This window comes from Canis lupus, chromosome 20 (assembly GCF_048164855.1).
Source record: "Canis lupus baileyi chromosome 20, mCanLup2.hap1, whole genome shotgun sequence".
NCBI lineage: Eukaryota > Metazoa > Chordata > Mammalia > Carnivora > Canidae > Canis > Canis lupus.
The window spans coordinates 29,398,355-29,416,514 of NC_132857.1; positions in this window are offsets into that span (position 1 = coordinate 29,398,355).

Below are 18,160 nucleotides of genomic sequence, written 5' to 3' on the forward strand. Positions count from 1 at the left end.
AACAAATGCTTGCCTGGACAGTTTTCACTCAATCATAGAGGTTCCTTCAGATGCTAAATTAGCTAGGGTAAAGCATTGGTAGGGGCAAGTAAAATGAATAAAGTTTACCTATCTAGTGTGATTGCCTCTTACAGTTAAGTCAAAACCCAAGGCATCTCCTGGAGATGATGTCAAAACACCTAGTTTCTGAGGCAGACAGGCAAGGCTCATAAATCTGCTCAATGCATTCTCTCCCTCTTTAACAACAATAACAAAAAATTCATTTTGAAGTAAAATGTCCTGAGGGGGCCTTCAGTAATATGCATCGCTAAAACAGAGAGGGTCAAACATGTCACCTCAACACTGGGAAGCATATTTCATTCTTAGTTAGTGTCAAACATTATCTCATTTGTCAACAAAGCGCTGGGGGAAATAAACAGTACTAGGCAGGCACTGTGCAACAGGCTCCCTTTTTAACCAGGGGAGTATGTGTTTACAGAAGGAAGACTCTGGTTTAGCGATGGGTGCGTTTATCACTTCCTGTCAATGGGAATTCAATAGGACATGTGCTCAGACCCTGGTTGATGTATCACGAAGCTAACAAGTAATTAGTATTAATTTCTTAACACTTTCTAGGGATAATAAACAGTTACGCTTCAATTATTCTTTTTTTTAAAGATTTTATTTATTTATTCATGAGAGATACAGAGGGAGAGAGGGGCAGAGACATAGGCAGAGGGAGAAGCAGGCTCCCCACGGGGGGCCAGATGTGGGACTCGAACATGGAGTCCCGGGATCCCATCCTGAACCGAAGGCAGATGCTCAACCACTGAGCCACCCAGGCACCCACTTCAATTATTCTTAAACATATACCACAACAAGCACAGAAAACATATACTTTCAAAGGGGTTGCATTTTTTTTTTTTGTCTCACATATAATGGAGGGGGGAAAACCTATGAATTACGCCAGGAAATTTGTTACTGTCTTTATTTTGCAGAAAGCTTGAGGTCAAAGAGGATAAAGACAGTACTTATAGGATGAGTATTTGTTTACAATGAAGGGGAACCAAATGGGTAGAGGACATAAACTTTATTTTTACTACCTGGTAGGGTAGATTGGTTGACCTTTTCTCTACATTTAAAAGTTTCATGTCATTCTTAAGTGCATTCTGTTTTGTAAGAATGTTAGGAGTCAAATTTCATGGAAAATTTTGTTGAGTTTTTAATTAATCTTGGGCTTAATTTATAGATTACCTTGGATGATATTTTTTAAAATTCTTTTGTGTTTGTTCTAATATTTTACAGTTTCTTTTTTTAAAACTCTGACTCATATAAAAACAATTTTGATACATAGAATAAGGTAGGGTCTCATCTCCAGTTGCTTTCGAGAAGGTTAACCATTTGCTCAAACACCATTTATAGAGTTATTCATCTTTTCCCAATTGCTCTGACTTAACACTATATCGTATACTAAATTTTAACTTATTTTTGAACTCTTCCATTTCATTGATGTCTGTCTTCTGCTCATATGCCAACATTAAGCTTATAATTACTGTACGTTGTAATAACCATCCTCTTCAAAATTATTCTGGGTACATTGTTATGTTTACTTTTCCATATCAACTGTTGAATTAGCTTGTCTGCCTCTACTTCTTCTCCTTCTCTTCTAAATTGTCAATATCATATAAGATACATTGAAGATTTATACAGTTTTGACAGCTTTATAGATTTAATTATAGATTTATAAAGTCTTGATTGCCTTTTAATATTGATTTTTTTCTTCAAATACAGAGAATGTTTTCCATTCATTAAAACATTTAAAAAATTCTAACATTTATAATTTTTTTTATAGAACACTAACATATTCCTAGTCAATGGTTATATTTTTATCCTTTGCTGTTATTTTACTACAGTATTTTTCTCATTATGCTTTCTAAGTGGTTGACTTTTTATTTTTTTTTTTTTTACAGTGGTGAGCTATTGAATTTTATATGTTGATTTTATAATCAACCACTTTACTGGATTCTTTTTAGTTCTTAATTGTGTTCAGCTAGCTTTCATGTGGTTTCTAGATATGCTCTATAATTTTTGGGAAGTGACAATAATTCAAAATGATAATTTTGAATCTTTTCCAGTTTTATGCTTCATATTTCTTTCCCTGGCCTACTTGTGCTGTCTAGGACCTCCAGAATGATAATAAAGATAGTGGGGAGAATGGCTAATCTTGTTTTACTCCTGATTTTAAAAAGGGTGTTTTGGTGTTTCATCACCAAACATAATGCTGGCTTTCAGCTTTATCTATTGGTACTCTATTAAGAACTTTTTTTTTCACTTTAAAATCTAGAATGGGTATTGAATTTTTTTGAATATGCTTTGTCCAGTAGCTACAGAAGTACATATGTCTTTTCTGCTACTATGATATATATCTTGCAAAGCATTTGGTGGCTATATATTCCTGTATTAATGTCCTACAAGATTGTTTGTTAATACATTATTTAGGACATTTACAGCAACATTTATTAGTGAATTTTGTCTGTGTCATATATCATATGATGTCATGGTGCTATTTTTTGTCACATTTTCATATCTATAATATGATGGTTTTGAAAATATTATTTGGGAACTTTTGGTCTTTATTTCCGGAAAATATTTAAAAGCACTTAGGTGATTTATTAGCTAAAGCATGGATGGAATTCATCTGGAACCTGTGGCATCTGGTGTCATTTATCACATTCCTTTGTACTCTGTCCTTCCTATGCTATACATTTGTACTTAAATAAAAGAATTTATTAAATTTACATTGAATTTTATTTTTACAAAACTACTTTTTTAGAGTTGTAGGCTATTTCCATTAGGAATGTCTGCTTTCCTCTCTTTTTATAGAATTCGTAGCCATTGGTAATGATTGGCCAGATCCATTAATTAATTGTATGTTCCAGTTATCGATATCCCTACTCTATCATTTATCTTTTATTTGATGGGGTATTTTTATAAACAGAAAACTTCTTTTATCAATATTTATTTTTGAAATATGGTTCATATAGTAAAATGAGGAGGAATGTTAATTCCAGGTTTCTATTTATTTATTTTTTAAGTCACCCTAGTAGGCCTGAAATGGTATCTTGTATTTTGTTGTGGTTTTCATTTGAATTTCCCTAACAACTGATGATGTCAAGCATATTTTCACGTGTGTATTGGCTTTACATGTACAAACTCTTTGGAGACATGTAAACAAGGGAGATGGAGACAAGGGAAATGACTTGCCTATATTTAATTTGGATTGTCTGTTTTTTGTTATTGAGCTGTAAGAGTTCTTTAAGGACTCAAACAAGTCACTTTGTGTACATATACACATGATTTGTAAATATTTCCTTCTATTCCATGCAACATCTTTTTACTTTTTTGATGGTGTCTTTTGAATAACAAAAACTTTTAGTTTTCATGAAGTCCAATTTATCTGTTTTTTCTTTTCTTTATTTTTAAAAAGATTTTATTTACTTATTCATGAGAGATACAGAAAGAGGGAGAGGCAGAGACATAGGCACAGGGAGAAGCAGATTCCTCGCAGGGAGCCTGATATGGATCTCAATCCCAGAACCTCAGAATCGCGCCCTGAGAAGAAAGCAAATGTTCAACTACTAAGTCACCTAGGTGTCCCTCTGCTTTTCTTTCTTTCTTTTTTTTTTTTTAAGATTTTATTTATTTATTCATGCGAGACACAGAGACAGAGATAGAGGCAGAGACACAGGGAGAGGGAGAAGCAGACTCCATGCAGGAAGCCCGATGTGGGACTCGATCCCAGGACTCTAGGCTCATGCCCTGGGCCGAAGTCAGGCACTAAACCACTGAGCCACCCAGGGATTCCCCCCTCTGTTTTTTTCTTTTAATGCTTTTACTTTTGGTGTCACATTTGAGAAGTCATTGCTTAACCCAATGTTATGATAATCCTATGTTTTCTTCTAGGAATTTAAACAGTTTTAACTTTTACATTTAAGCATGTGACTTTTTAAAAAAATTAATTACTATGTGTGATATGAGGAAGGGGTCCACTTTCATTCTTTTGCATGTGGATGTTCAGTTGTCCAATCACCATTTGTTGAAAAAAACTACAATGTCCACATTGAATTGTCTTGGCATGTGTGTAAAAAAAATCAATTGATCATAAATGAGGGGGTTATCAATTTTATTGCATTGATCTATGTATTTGTCCTTATGCAAGTACACTGTTTTGATAACTGTAGCTTGGACACCAGGCAATATGAATCCTCCAAATTTGTTACTCTTTTTCAAGATTTTGCTTAGCTGTTTTAGTCCCTTGAATATAAATTTTAGTATCCATTTGTCAATTTCTGTAAAGTGACTGATTGGGATTTTGTTAGACATTGCATTTGAATCTATAGATAAATTTGGGGGAATATGGCCATCTTAACATTATTATTGTCTGCTGTTCTCTTTATTTAAATCTTTTAAATCTCTTTTGACAATGTTTTGTGATATTCAATATACAAGTCTTGGACTTACTCTTTAAAACTTATCCCTAAGTATTTTATTGTTTTGGATGTTATTACAAATGGAATAAGTTTTATTCATTTTTACTTTTCACTATTCACTGCTAATATATAAAAAGTGTAGTTGATCTTTTTAAAAGATTTATTTGAAAGAGAGAGATAGAGATAGAGAGAGAGAGAGAGAGAGAGAGAGAGAGGAATAGTGGGAGGGGCAGAAGAGAGAATCTTAAGCAGGCTCTGTGCCAAGTGCTAAGGCCCATGGGGCTCCGCTGAGATCACAACCTAATTTGAAACCAGGAGTTGGACACTTAAATGATTATGCCACCCAGGTACCCCTAATTGATTTTTATATATTGATCTTATATCCTTCAACCTTACTTGTTAGTTCCAATAGTGTTTTAGTGGCTGTCTTAGGATTTTTTATATATAGGATCATGGCATCTATAAAGAAATACAGTTTTACTTCTTTTCCAAGTTGGATTTTTTTTATCTTGCCCAAGTGCCTTGGCTAGAGCCATCAGTGCATCATTGAATAAAAGTGGCAAATGTACATCTTTCTCTTTTTCCTGATCTTAGTGAGGAAATATTCAGTCTTCCTCCATCAAATATGATGTTAGCCATGGACTTTCCTAGATGCTGTGGATCAGGTTGAGGGAGTTTCCTTCTGTTCCTAGTTTCTTGCATGGTTTTGTCAGTAAAATGTTTTGTATTTTTTTCAAATGCCCTTTTTTTTTTTTTGTATCAGTTGAGATGACCATTGGGTTTCTGTCCTTTATTAATATGGTATATTACATTGATTTGTTTTGAAATATTAATTCAACTGAATTCTTGAGATAAATCTCAGATTGTTCTCATGAGAAATTTTCTTCTATGTTGTTGGGTTCAGTTTGTTAGTATTTTGTTGAGTAATTTTGCCCCTATATATTAATATAAGACATTAGTCTGTAGTTCTCTTGTGATATCTTTATCTGACTTTGGTATTAGAATAATACTGACCTCAGGATGCCTGGGTGGCTCAGTGGTTGAGCATTTGCCTTTGGCTCAGGGTATGATCCCAGGGTCCTTGGATCGAGTTCCACATCAGGCTCCCCGCAGGGAGAAGAGGAAAGAACCCTCTTTCTATGTCTCTGCATCTCTCTGTATGTCTCTCATGAATAAATAATAAAATCTTAAAAAAAAAACACACAATAAATCTGACCTCATAAAATAAATTAGAAAGGCATCCCCTTTTTCTTACTTTATGAAGAGTTGATGAATTATTTGTGTTGATAGTTTAAATATTTTGTAAAATTCACTGAAAATGACTCATTCACTATATGGGCCTGTGCTTTTCCTGTAGGAAGCTTTTAAAGTAATTAGTTTTAAACTAATTCAATCTTTCTATTTATTATAGAGTAGAAATATAGGGTACTCATTACTTCTTGATTCAGTTTCACTAGTTTGTTTCTTTCTAGGAATTTGTTCACATTATTTAACTTGTTGGCATACAGTTGTTTATGGTATTCTCTTATAATTCTTTTGATTTCCTTAAATGCTCTGCCTGTTTATCTTTCTCCCTTTGCCAAGGGGATCTTTGTAAGAAGGCACACCTTCAAACTTGACAGTTTACAAGACAGACTTAACTTTTAGTTCCTCCATGTGCAGGGCTTCAAGTTCAGCCAGAAGAGAGTGGGTCTTTTACCAGGTTTTTCCTGGGCATGTGCACAGACTTGTGCATGAACGCAGACTTTGGCTCCAGGAATATGTCAGAGCTTTTTAAGTTCTCTATGGTTCTTTTATTCTCTACCATTTCCTTTTATATTCCTGGCTGGACTTGTTTGTCACAAGGAAATCAAGTCATAGTGTTAGGCAGCTGCAATGCTGTCAAGAATTTGTATGGTTTTGGTTATAATCTAAATGTAGGGCTTTCATCCTCCCTGATGAGCTGAGCTCTAGGTTGAACTGAAGAGCCACACCACCTGGGAATAGAGATTTTCCTGGAGGCTGGAAGTTTAGACAACATATTCTTTGTGCTCTGAAGATGGTGCTTTTAATGGAATTTAAGCGTTCAGTCATTTTGGTTGGCTGTAAGACTACTGGGATATAAGTATAGCCCCAAGTTAAAAGGTCACATATTCTACTGTGTTATCAGGGTTCAGTAGTTTCTCCTAGATAAATGATTTTCAAATTTCTGTAGCTTTGATTAACTTCCAGACTTCTGAAATGTCTAATGGTTAATTCTGTTTTGTTATTTTTTCCCCATTGTTTTTGTGGGAAGTAATTCACTGAGGTTATCACTTCACTATTCTGGTCAATCACTCCTGCTTATTTTTGATGATTAAATTAAATTCTCATTGTCAAAGCATATTGTACTCCTTATAAAAATAAATTACATCCATGGAAAAATGCATATTTTATGTTCAGTTAATGATGTAATTTCAGCCATTCAGCCAGTCTGAAGTTCATTCTTTAGATTCTTCAAGAAAAAAAATCATTAAAGCAATATTCCCTATATTTTTTGTACGGAAATAAAACTGTGCCTGTGACTTTTGTGCTTGAATATCAGTTTGACTGGATATCAACACACTTGCTTATATTTTATTTCCTTGAATATCTTATATATTCTGTGATACAAGATGTTGCCATTAAAAAATCTGATTGCCACACAAGTTTCTTTCTCTTCTAAGTTACTTGGCCATTTGCCAAAAGATGCTTTCTTTTTTTGTGTTACGGTAATTTTAGTTTAATATGCTTTAGTGCTTGCTGTTCTGGGCAGATTTCCACAGGTATGTGGCATGCTGTTCTATTATATAGGTTCAAGTAATATCTTAGTTCAGAACATTTTTCTTCAATTCTATTTTTAGTATTGTTTTATTCATTGCTTCTGTTTTCTTCTTTGGGAACTCCACATCCATGTATGTTGGATTTCACTGGCTTCTTTTCAATATCTATTCTTTTGTCTTGAAATCTTTTTGTTTCTACTTTGTTTTCAAAAATTTTAAAATATTTCTTCTATCATAAAATAATTATGTTATGCTTGTTTATGTTGTCCTTGTATTCTGTTACTTATTTATATCTGAAATGGTATATTTCTCTTTTTTGTAACTTTTCAAAATTCTATCACCTCTCTTTTTAAATCAACCTTTACTTAATCACCTGGTTTTTAGTATTTTCTGAATGCAATATATGTTGCTTATCTCTCTTTTAGTTTCTCTTGCTTCTCTTTATAGGCACATATTTCTGGGGGTGCTTTCATTCTATTAAAGTTTCCCATATCTTTGAAGAGAGAAATGCATCAGGATAACATATAGCTTTATTTCTCTGAAGATCCCATTTTTGTTGTTTCACAAAGAGAAAAAAAAGTATAGTTTCATATTGTTTGAGTCATGCCTTCTCTGTTTCCATTCCTAATTATATTTGAATGTTCTTTTTCTATTTGCTTCTATTATTTAATGGGGGCTCTATCCCTAATAGTTTCTCTTCATGGGATAGATCTATCCTGACATGGTTTTGGTTTGTAATTTTGGAGATTCTATAAAACCTATATTGCCCCAGCATCAAGGATCTTTGGCAGGCATCTGAACTGACACTTCAGGCTTCTTCTAAGTTTTGGCTGCTCTCTTATTTGGGTTGTTATATTAGGTGGTAAGTGCTTGTTGTCACTTTTGGAGTTTGCCTGTTCTCATGGTCTTAATAAGCCCTGTTGCCTTTCTGCATATGGAAATTATAGGTATTAGTTTTTCCTTGCTCTTGTTTTGGGATCTTTAGGATATCTTCTCACAAGATTTTATTGTATATGTTGTCTTTATGTTCTTATTTAGCATGCTTTGGTTGCTGTGTGTGAGTGTGTATGTGTGTGTGTGTGTGTGTGTGTGTGTGTTAGAGGAATCAAGGAAATTAGAAAACAATTTTGCCATTCCCAACAACTTCTTGGAATCCTAATAATTATATTTTCACAACCTGATGTTTGTATTATTTTGCTGTTTTATAATTTTTATCAGAGATTTTGTATCCTTTTTTTGAGTTCTTGCTTCATAGAGGCCATATAACATTTCTTCTATCTCTTAAAGAAATAGTGATAACAATTTTCATCACGGAGGTTGTGTAACATGTCTGGGATATAATCATTAATTGTCCAGGTGATTTTTTCCTTTCCCTTTTTTAAACTTTGAATATTTTTAATTGATATGCTAATAATGGAGCAACTTTTTGAAAACAGTCTTAAAAAGTCACTAGAAATATTTATTAGAGAAATTCAGCAATTTAAGGGATGCTTGCTTGTCCATAAAAGGTTTATTTGCCCTCATGCATGACTCTTCTGTGGATTAATTACAAAGTGCTGAGTAAAGGGATTGTGCATGTGTGTTTGAGTGTGTGAGTATGTGTGTGTGTATGTCTCATTTAACCTATGCTTCTCTTGACTTGAAAGATCCAATAGCTACAGACCATTTTTACCACCTACATTTTTTCCTGCATCATTCCATGTCAACAGTTATTTTTTCCCCCTAAATTTCTGGTACCTTCTTGTTCAGCACCATGTAATTTGCCATTCCATAATGTCAGAGTTCAGGGATGCTCCTCTAGGATGTTGAGAAACTTAATCTTTTTTGTTTGTTTGTTTATTAGTGTTGTTTCAATTAAAAGAGGAATTATTATTTTGCTCCTTGGGGTATAAAATACATTTTGCAGACCTATGGCCTTTTTTTTTTTTAAAGTAATCTCTACACCCAATGTGTGGCTTGAACTCACAGCCAGGAGATTGGGTCACATGCTCTACCACATGAGCCAACCAGCTACCCCTGGACTTCTAATCCTTTTATAGACCAGAAGAGACTAATATTTTCATTAGATGGCCTGTATTATTCTGGACCAATATTTACAGTATTTGACATGCTTTCTTCACATATTATACTTTGCATATTAGGTATTTCCTATTTTAATTGTAATGATCTTTATTGCTGTTTTTCTTGCTTCCAAGTGCATCTTTAAGAAGATATCTTTATTTTGCCGTATTAAACCAGGGTTATCAGAATATGTTTCACAAAGAATCTTTCACTGTCAATACTATTGTTGGCTTTACTAGCTGTAGAAATCCTTATAACATTTTCCTGTTATGGTTTTCATTGCCATGGACAGAATATTGGACATATAAGAGTTTTATGCCCTTCTTATGACTTTTTTCTACTCTTTTAAATAAATTTGATGCATTTTTTTCTCTTCCACTGCTAGGGAAAAGTAGTCATATAGATTTAATCCAGCCTTTCTTTTATTAATCCAGTCATATATTGAAACTTTATATGTACAAAGCATTAGTCAAAGTGATAGACAAGAAAGTGTTTATCTTTCTTGGGATGCCTGAGTGGCTCAGCGGTTGAACATCTGCTTCATGCTCAGGGAGTGATCCTGGGATCAGGGATCGAGTCCCAAATCAGGGTCCTTGCAGGGAGTCTGCTTCTCCTTCTGCCTGTGTCTCTGCCTCTCTTTCTCTCTCTGTGTCTCTCATGAATAAATAAATAAAATCTTTAAAATGTCTTTATCTTCATAGATCTTTGTTCTAGTGAGATGAAGACTATCCAGATGAACCTACATGACTTCCACAGGTCTCTGTGGTAAAGGCTTCTTTAATAGATCACCTTCACTACCTTCAAAATCTATTATTTCCTCTTTGAACTTTAGTCTTATGAGGCTTTTATTTACAAAGATACTAGTTTTCCTGATCAGTTATAAATAATGCTGAATATTTTATAATGTAGCTCTCAGAGATAGATTGAATGTGTTGATCTCTAAGGTAACATTATTTAAATGTATCAGAATATAGTTATAGAAGTATTTGTATTGAATACAAGTCTTTAAAAAATACTGAAGGAAAATGAAGCAGGTTGTGTAATATAGGCCACATGGCATTTAGTTCAAAAGAAGATTTTACAAGCTGATTAAAAATAAATCCTGTACCTATAGAAATATTGACTGCTTCCCAAATCAACCATTAATCAATATATCCAGAGACTTTCAACAAAAATTTGCAATGAGTTTAACTTTTCTCCTCTTCAAGTTGTTTGCACAGATCAATGAAAAACCAATTGCCCTTTGTCAGAATTGTAAGATACCAAATAACAGAGTTACAGCTATCTTCAGTCAACTGGATAATTATTAATATTTTGGTTACCTTTTAATTTTAAATTTTTCTCTGCAGTGAAATCTTGCTCTGTATTTTTATCCAGTGGTGTGCCCTAAACCTTTGATTTCTAGAAGGTAATAGTAAATTAAAACCAATTATAATTAGTGTTCCTTTGAGCCCAGAAATCATCAGAAAGAGCAAGATGGAAACTTCTACCAGTATCTCCTAAACAGTCTGTCTGCTCAGTCCACATACTCTTGTGTGCCTGTTTTTATAATAGGCTCATTATCAAAGCCGGTAAATAGACCTTTAGCTCCAATTAATCCCTGTTGTTCAGTCTACTGTGTTTATCTTGTAAACTTCAGCGCTGAGCTGATTGAAAATTAGCTTAGGTGGGCATGTCATGATTTCCTTACCAACTTTTTTTTGCTCTGCTTTGACCCAAATTGCCCCTGAGCAGTCAGGCCACATCTAGGCAGTTGGATGCCATCTACCTATGGTTAAAGATGACATTATAGAAAGGGGCATCAACCCATTGTGAGGACTAGGAAGTGCAATAACCACAGACTATAGCAAAGATTAAGTCAAGGTCCTAGAGTAACTTCCCTGAAAACAGATGGCAGTGGCATGCAAAAGTTTTTGGGGCATGTTAACTAAAGATAAACCTCTAATGAAATGAGAAGTCAGAATTAAGCAGAGGGAAAAGCTGACCTGTAATGTGGTCTCAACTAAAGCTATAGCCATGCCATGGGGAGCTCTTAAGCTGACATAATTTTTCATAGGGACAAGGCCTCTGTTTCCCTGGTCAGTTTCTGTGGTGGTGACATAAACTTGGACATGCAGTTCTCTAAACCTGATAAATATAGGATCCAAAAGTCCTGGCAGCTGGTCCATGTGTATTTGTCCTCATAGAAGAGATCTACTTGGAGCTCCAGAGACTCCATTGCTGTCAGTAAGTCAGACAGGCTGAGGGTTAAGTATAGAGTGTGGTTTTAAGGTTATAGAAGTGCAATGATTAAACAGTAGCCTTGCTAAACTTTTATGGCCATGAAAGAAGGTTTAATGTTGTAATAACATCCATTTTTCTTCAAAAAGAATGTCAGCCCAGACCCACATAGGCAATGACTCTTCCCATAAGAAAGTACAAACTACAGCCCTTTGTATCATCACAGACTAACAGATAATGGAAGGCAGAACAATAATTACTTGGGTACATGGGCAGGGATAAAATTACATGGAATGAACACACAGAAAGAATTTTTGTGTGTGTGTTTTCTAAGCATTGAAATAAAGCAGGAAGCTGACATTTCACAGAACACTTGGGAGAATCCAAGTACTATCAGAGTATTGATCATAAAAGCTGGAGTTTGTAAGTAACCTTTGGACTTTTCTCCTCTAGTAAGAGCAGAGTGCTGTCAAATGCCTTAGTGGGAAAATCCCTCTGGATTTGGACTCATCTCAATGTATTTCCCTTCTCTCTCAGATCTTGGCATTTGACAGTTCATAGGTGACATGGGGTTCAGAGACTCTGAAACCAAACAAAACTACCAGTTGGGATAATAACCTGAGTCATGTGCAGTCTCACTAGCTGTGAAATTAGACTTGTACCCAGACTCTAAGTCAGTCAGTTTAAAATAGACCAAGATACCAGAGGAAAGGAAAGTGAATCCAGATGTGCACAGCCATCTCCCCACTTCTGCTCTCAAGTCGTTTGCTCATCTTCAGGCAGAGGGCTTGAAAAGCAAGAGGAAAACAATAGGTTAGAGTGTAGGGAGATGATAGAAACTTTAGCAGCCTTACTGTACTGAGAAGATAAACAGAAGTTCTAAACCCATCTAAGAGAAGGGTCCAGGTAAACAGCCCTAATGCCAGTGATAGGAGTAAGGACAAACTCCAGTAATAGGAGTAAAAATATGAGCCAGCTCTCAGAAAACTCTGACACTCACCTTCAGACAAGCTTGAGCAAGACTAAACTAAGGCCAGCTACCCAAAATAGATCTTTTGTGGAAGGAAGATAAGGTCAGCCTGAGCTTTGAGTTATCATGTACAAATATTCAAACATACTGTGTGGCATTCAGTTAAAATTAGTAGGTATAATGAGAGTCTGGACTAAATTTTTTTTAAAGGGAGGAAGAAAAGACCATACAAATAGGCACACATGAAACCTCAGTTACCCAATCATCATAAACAAGCTTGCAAATAACTGTAATTAATATGTTCAATAAAATAGGTGACAGGTAAGAGAATTTCTACAGAGATTTAGAATTCACAAAATAAAAGGCAAATAGGAATTACAGAGATGAAAAATATAGCATGTTAAATTAAGAAGCCAATATTCAAATGTAACAGCAAATTTAAAATAAAGAGAAAAATGAGAAATCTATAAAATAGCAGAAAAATAGCCAAATTAAAGAATGGAGATAAGAAAATAATGAAAATACAAAAAAGATCATAAACACACATGAGAAACAGTGAAAATGATTAATATATGCATGACTGGAGTGCCAGAAGGAGAGCAACAATGGGGCAGATGCAATATTTGGGGAGATAGTAGAAAATAATTTGCCAAAATAATTTAAAGATTTTAAACCACAGATTCGAGAAGATTTACACACCCCAAGAAAAATACATGCAAAGGAACATAGAACTAAAAGTCAGTCATAGAGACAACTTTAAGTGAGATTGAGGAAACTGCATGATGTCTAAAGAGTAAGCATAAGCTGTCTTCTTGCTAGAAATTAGAGAAGGTAGAGACATCAGACACCATTTCAAAAGTGTTAATATAAAATATGTACCAACATATAATTTTATATGCAACAAAATATTCCTCAAAAAGGAAGGTAATATAAATACATTTCAGAAAAACAAAACTAGACAACTCATAACCTGATCTGTGTGAGAAGAAATTCTACAGAAGTTACTTGAAGAAAAATAATCTTAGACGGAAGTATGAAAGTACAGAAAAGAATAAATAGTACATATGGGGAAGAAAGTAAACCTAAATTTATATTGACTATAGAAAACATTTTTTTTCTCCTCAGATTGAATATCAAATTGTTCTGCATTCAAATTCATGGGTTCTTTCTTTTGCTCAAATCTGCTGTGGAACCCCTCATATAAAATTTTCATTTCAGTTATTGCACTTTCCAGGTCCATAATTTCTATTTGTTTCCTTTTTATAAAGCCTGATTAAGATTCTCCCTCTCCCTCTCCCTCTGCCTTTCCTCACTCTAGCTTGCTTTCTTTTCTTTTCTTTTCTTTCTTTCTTTCTTTCTTTCTTTCTTTCTTTCTTTCTTTCTTTTCTTTCTTCTTTCTCTTTCTAAATAAATAAAGTCTATAGTATAGGTATTTGATAAATATACTTAAGGATGGTCCTTGTATGCCTAATTTACTGAAAGTTATTTGTTTTTTAATTATGAATATGTTTTAAATTTTATGTAATGTATTTTCTACATCCCATCATATTATTTCTTTTTTAACCTGTTAAGCATATATTTTCCAGTACTAAACCATTCTTTGCCCCTTCCTTTTTTTCTATAATAACTTGTTGAATCATGTTTGCTCTATTTTGTTTAGCAATTTGTATTCATATTCAGATATATAATTGACTCATAATTACCCCTTATTATGCAGGTATTACCTTTTAATGTGTTCTCACTTCACATTAGCTGTGTATTAATGTGTGTCTTTTCTTGTGTAAGCTCTTATATAGAGTTGAAACCCTGAACAACATGGATTTGACCTATGCAGATCCACTGACCAGGGATTCGTTTTGATACAGTACTGTAAATGTAATCTCTTCTTATGATTCTCTTAATAACCTTTTCTCTTATCTAGCTTACTTTATTATAAGATCATAGTGTACATAATTCATATAATCAACAAAATATTCATTAATTGATTATGTTATTAGTAAGGCTTCTAGTCAAGAGTAGACTATTAGTAGTTAAGGTTTGAGGGAGTCAAAAGTTAAACATGGATATTTGATTGCATGATGGATCAATGCCCCTAACTCCTGCATCGTTCAAGGGGTAACTGTATTTGATATAATTTATTTTTGAATGCTTCCTAATAATCGACAGCAAACTTTGGTTTGTATATACACTATATATAGACAAAGTGACAATAACATTTGTTATTCAAACCAGTATATTTTTAATTTTAATTCCAGTTAGATAACATGTAGTGTTATATTAGTTTTAGGTATACAATATAATGATTCAGCAATTCTATATATCACTCAAGGCTCATTGTGTTAGGTGTACTCTTCATCCTCTTCACCTATATTACCCATCCTCCCCACCTACTTCCTCTCTGGTAGCCATTAGCTAGTTCTCTATATTAAAAATCTGTTTTCTGGTTTCTTTTTTCTTTATTTGTTTTGTTTCTTAAATTCCATAGATGAGTGAAGCCATATGATATTTGTCTTTCCCTGACTGATTTATGTCATTTAGCATTATACTCTTTAGTTTCATCCATGTTATTGCAAATTGCAAGATTTCATTCTTTTTCACATCTTTATCCATTCGTCTATTGATGGATATTCAGGCTGCTTTCATAATTTGGCTATTGTAGATAATGTTGCAATAAACATAGGGGTGAATATATCTTTATGACTTAGTGTTTTTGTATTCTTTGGATAAATACCCAGGAGTGTAATCACTGGATCATATGGTTATTCTGTTTTTAATTTTTTTTTTATTATTATTTTATTTATGATAGTCACACACACAGAGAGAGAGAGAGAGGCAGAGACACAGGCAGAGAGAGAAGCAGGCTCCATGCACCGGGAGCCCGACGTGGGATTCGATCCCGGGTCTCCAGGATCGCGCCCTGGGCCAAAGGCAGGCGCCAAACCGCTGCGCCACCCAGGGATCCCTGTTTTTAATTTTTTGCAGTACCTTCATACTGTTTTCCAGAGTGATTACTCTAGTTTGCATTCCCACCAACTGTGCAAGAAGGTTCCCTTTTTCTCCACATCCTCATCAACACTTGTTTCTTATGTTTTTTTTATTTTAACTATTCTGATGGGTATGAGATGATATCTCATTGTGGTTTTGATTTACATACCCCAATGATGAGTGAGCATATTTTCATGTGTCTCTTGGCCATCTCTATGTCTTCTTTGGAAAAATATCTGTTCATGTCTTCTCCCTATTTTTAATTGGATTATTTGGGTTTTTGTTTTTGTTGTTGTTGTTGAGTTGTGTAAGTTCTTTATATATTTTGAATACTAATCCTTTATTCAATATGTCATTTGGAAATATCTTCTCCCATTCAAAAGGCTGTCTTTTAGTTTTGTTGATTGTTTCCTTTGCTGTGTAGAAGCTTTTTATTTTGATGTAATCCCCACAGTTTGTTTTTGCGTTTGTTTCTCTTTCCTCAGAGACAACTAGAAAAAAGTTGCTATGGCGGATATTAGAGAAATGGCTGCCTGTGGTCTCTTCCAGGATTTTATGACTTGAATTCTCACAGTTAGGTCTTTAATCCATTTTGAGTTTGCTTTTGTGTATTGTATATGAGAAAGTGGTTTAGTTTCTTTCTTTCTTTTTTTTTTCTTATGTGTATAATTGTCCAATTTTCCCAACACCATTTATTGAAGAGACTGTTTTGTACCCATTGCATATTCTTATCTCATTTGTCATATAATTGTGGGTTTATTTCTGGGATCTCTATTCTATTCCATTGATCTGCATGTTTACTTTTGTGCCAGGACCATACTGTTTCGATTACTACAGTTTTGTAGTATATCTTGATAATTGGGATTGTGATACCTCCAGCTTTGCTCTTCTTTCTCAAGATTGCATTGGATATTTGGGATCTTTCATATTTCCATAATTTTAGGATTTTTTTTTTGCATTGTGAAAAATGCTGTTGGTATTTTGGCAGGGATTGCATTAAATCTGTACATTACTTTGGTTTTACACTTTAGCTGTTTTGTTCCTTTTTAAAAAATATTTTTTATTTATTTGTGAAAGAGAAAGAGGGAGAGAGAGCACAAGCAGTGGAGAGGGGCAGAGGAAGAAGGAGAAGAAGGCTCCCCACTGAGCAGTGAGCTTGATACAGCCTCAATTCTAGGACCCTAGGATCATGACCTGAACCAAAGGTAGATGCTTAACTGACTGAGCAACCAAGGTGACCCTATTTGTTCTTAAAACAACAACAACAAGCACAATATTTGTTTTTTGCAATCCCTGAGCTTATAATATCTTCACATTTGTTTGTGTCTTCTTCAATTTCTTTTATCAATGCTTCATAGTTTTCAGAGTGCAGTTTTTTCACCTCCTTGGTTAAGTTTATTCTTAGTTATATTGTTATTTTTGTTAAAACTTTGAATGGGATTATTTTCTTAATTTCTCTTCTGATACTTCATTATTAATGTATACAAATGCAATGGATTTCTATATATTGATTTTGTATCCTGCAAATGTACTGAATTCATTTATAAGTTCTAGTAGTCCTTTGGTGGAGTCTTCAGGATTTTCTATATATGGTATCATGTCATCTATAGATAGTGAAATTTTTACTTCTTCCTTACCAATTGGGATAGATTTTTTTCCTTTTCTTATCTGATTGGTGTGGCTGGGACTTATAATACTATGTGAATAAAAGTCAAATGTGTACTTTTAAGAGTGAAGAAAGACACTGTTAATATTTACACTGGGACAATAGGAACAGATTAGATCCTGTACCAGCGAGAGGAGGGGCAAGAGGGCGGAAGAGTAGGGTCCCCAAGTCACCTGTCCCCACCAAATTACCTAGATAACCTTCAAATCATCCTGAAAATCTATGAATTCGGCCTGAGATTTAAAGAGAGACCAGCTAGAATGCTACAGTGAGAAGAGTTCACGCTTCTATCAAGGTAGGAAGACGGGGAAAAAGAAGTAAAGAAACAAAGGCCTCCAAGGGGGAGGGGCCCCCCGAGGAGCCGGGCTGAGGCCAGGGCGAGTGTCCCCAGGACAGGAGAGCCCCGTCCCGGAGGAGCAGGAGCTGCACCGACCTTCCCGGGGGAAAGGGGCTCCAGGGAGGTGGAGCAGGACCCAGGGGGTCGGGGATGCCCTCGGGCTCCCGGGGACACTAACAGGCACCTGCGCCCCGGGAGAGTGCGCTGAGCTCCCTAAGGGCTGCAGCGCGCATGGCGGGACCCGAATGCAGCTCGGGGGGCTCGGGGGCGGCTCCGCGGAGGGGGCTGCGGGGCGGGAGCAGCTCGAGGGGGCTCGGGGGGGCTCCGCGGAGGGGGCTGCGGGGCGGGAGCAGCTCGGGGGGCTCGGGGACGGCTCCGCGGAGGGGGCTGCAGGGCGGGAGCAGCTCGGGAGGGGCTCGGGCGGCGGCTCTGCCGAGGGGGCTGCGGGGCGGGAGCGAATCCAACAGCGCAGGCCCCGGAGCACAGGGCGCCGGGACACAGCCCAGGATCCGGCCTCCCCCGGGACAGGCAGAGGCCGGGAGGGCCCAGGACAGCAGGGACGCTCCTGCCCCAGCTGAGCAGATCAGCGGCCCCGCCCCGGAGCCTCCAGGCCCTGCAGACGGAGAGCTCCGTGGTTACAGAGCTGCAGAGCTGGCCCCGCCACTGCAGTTG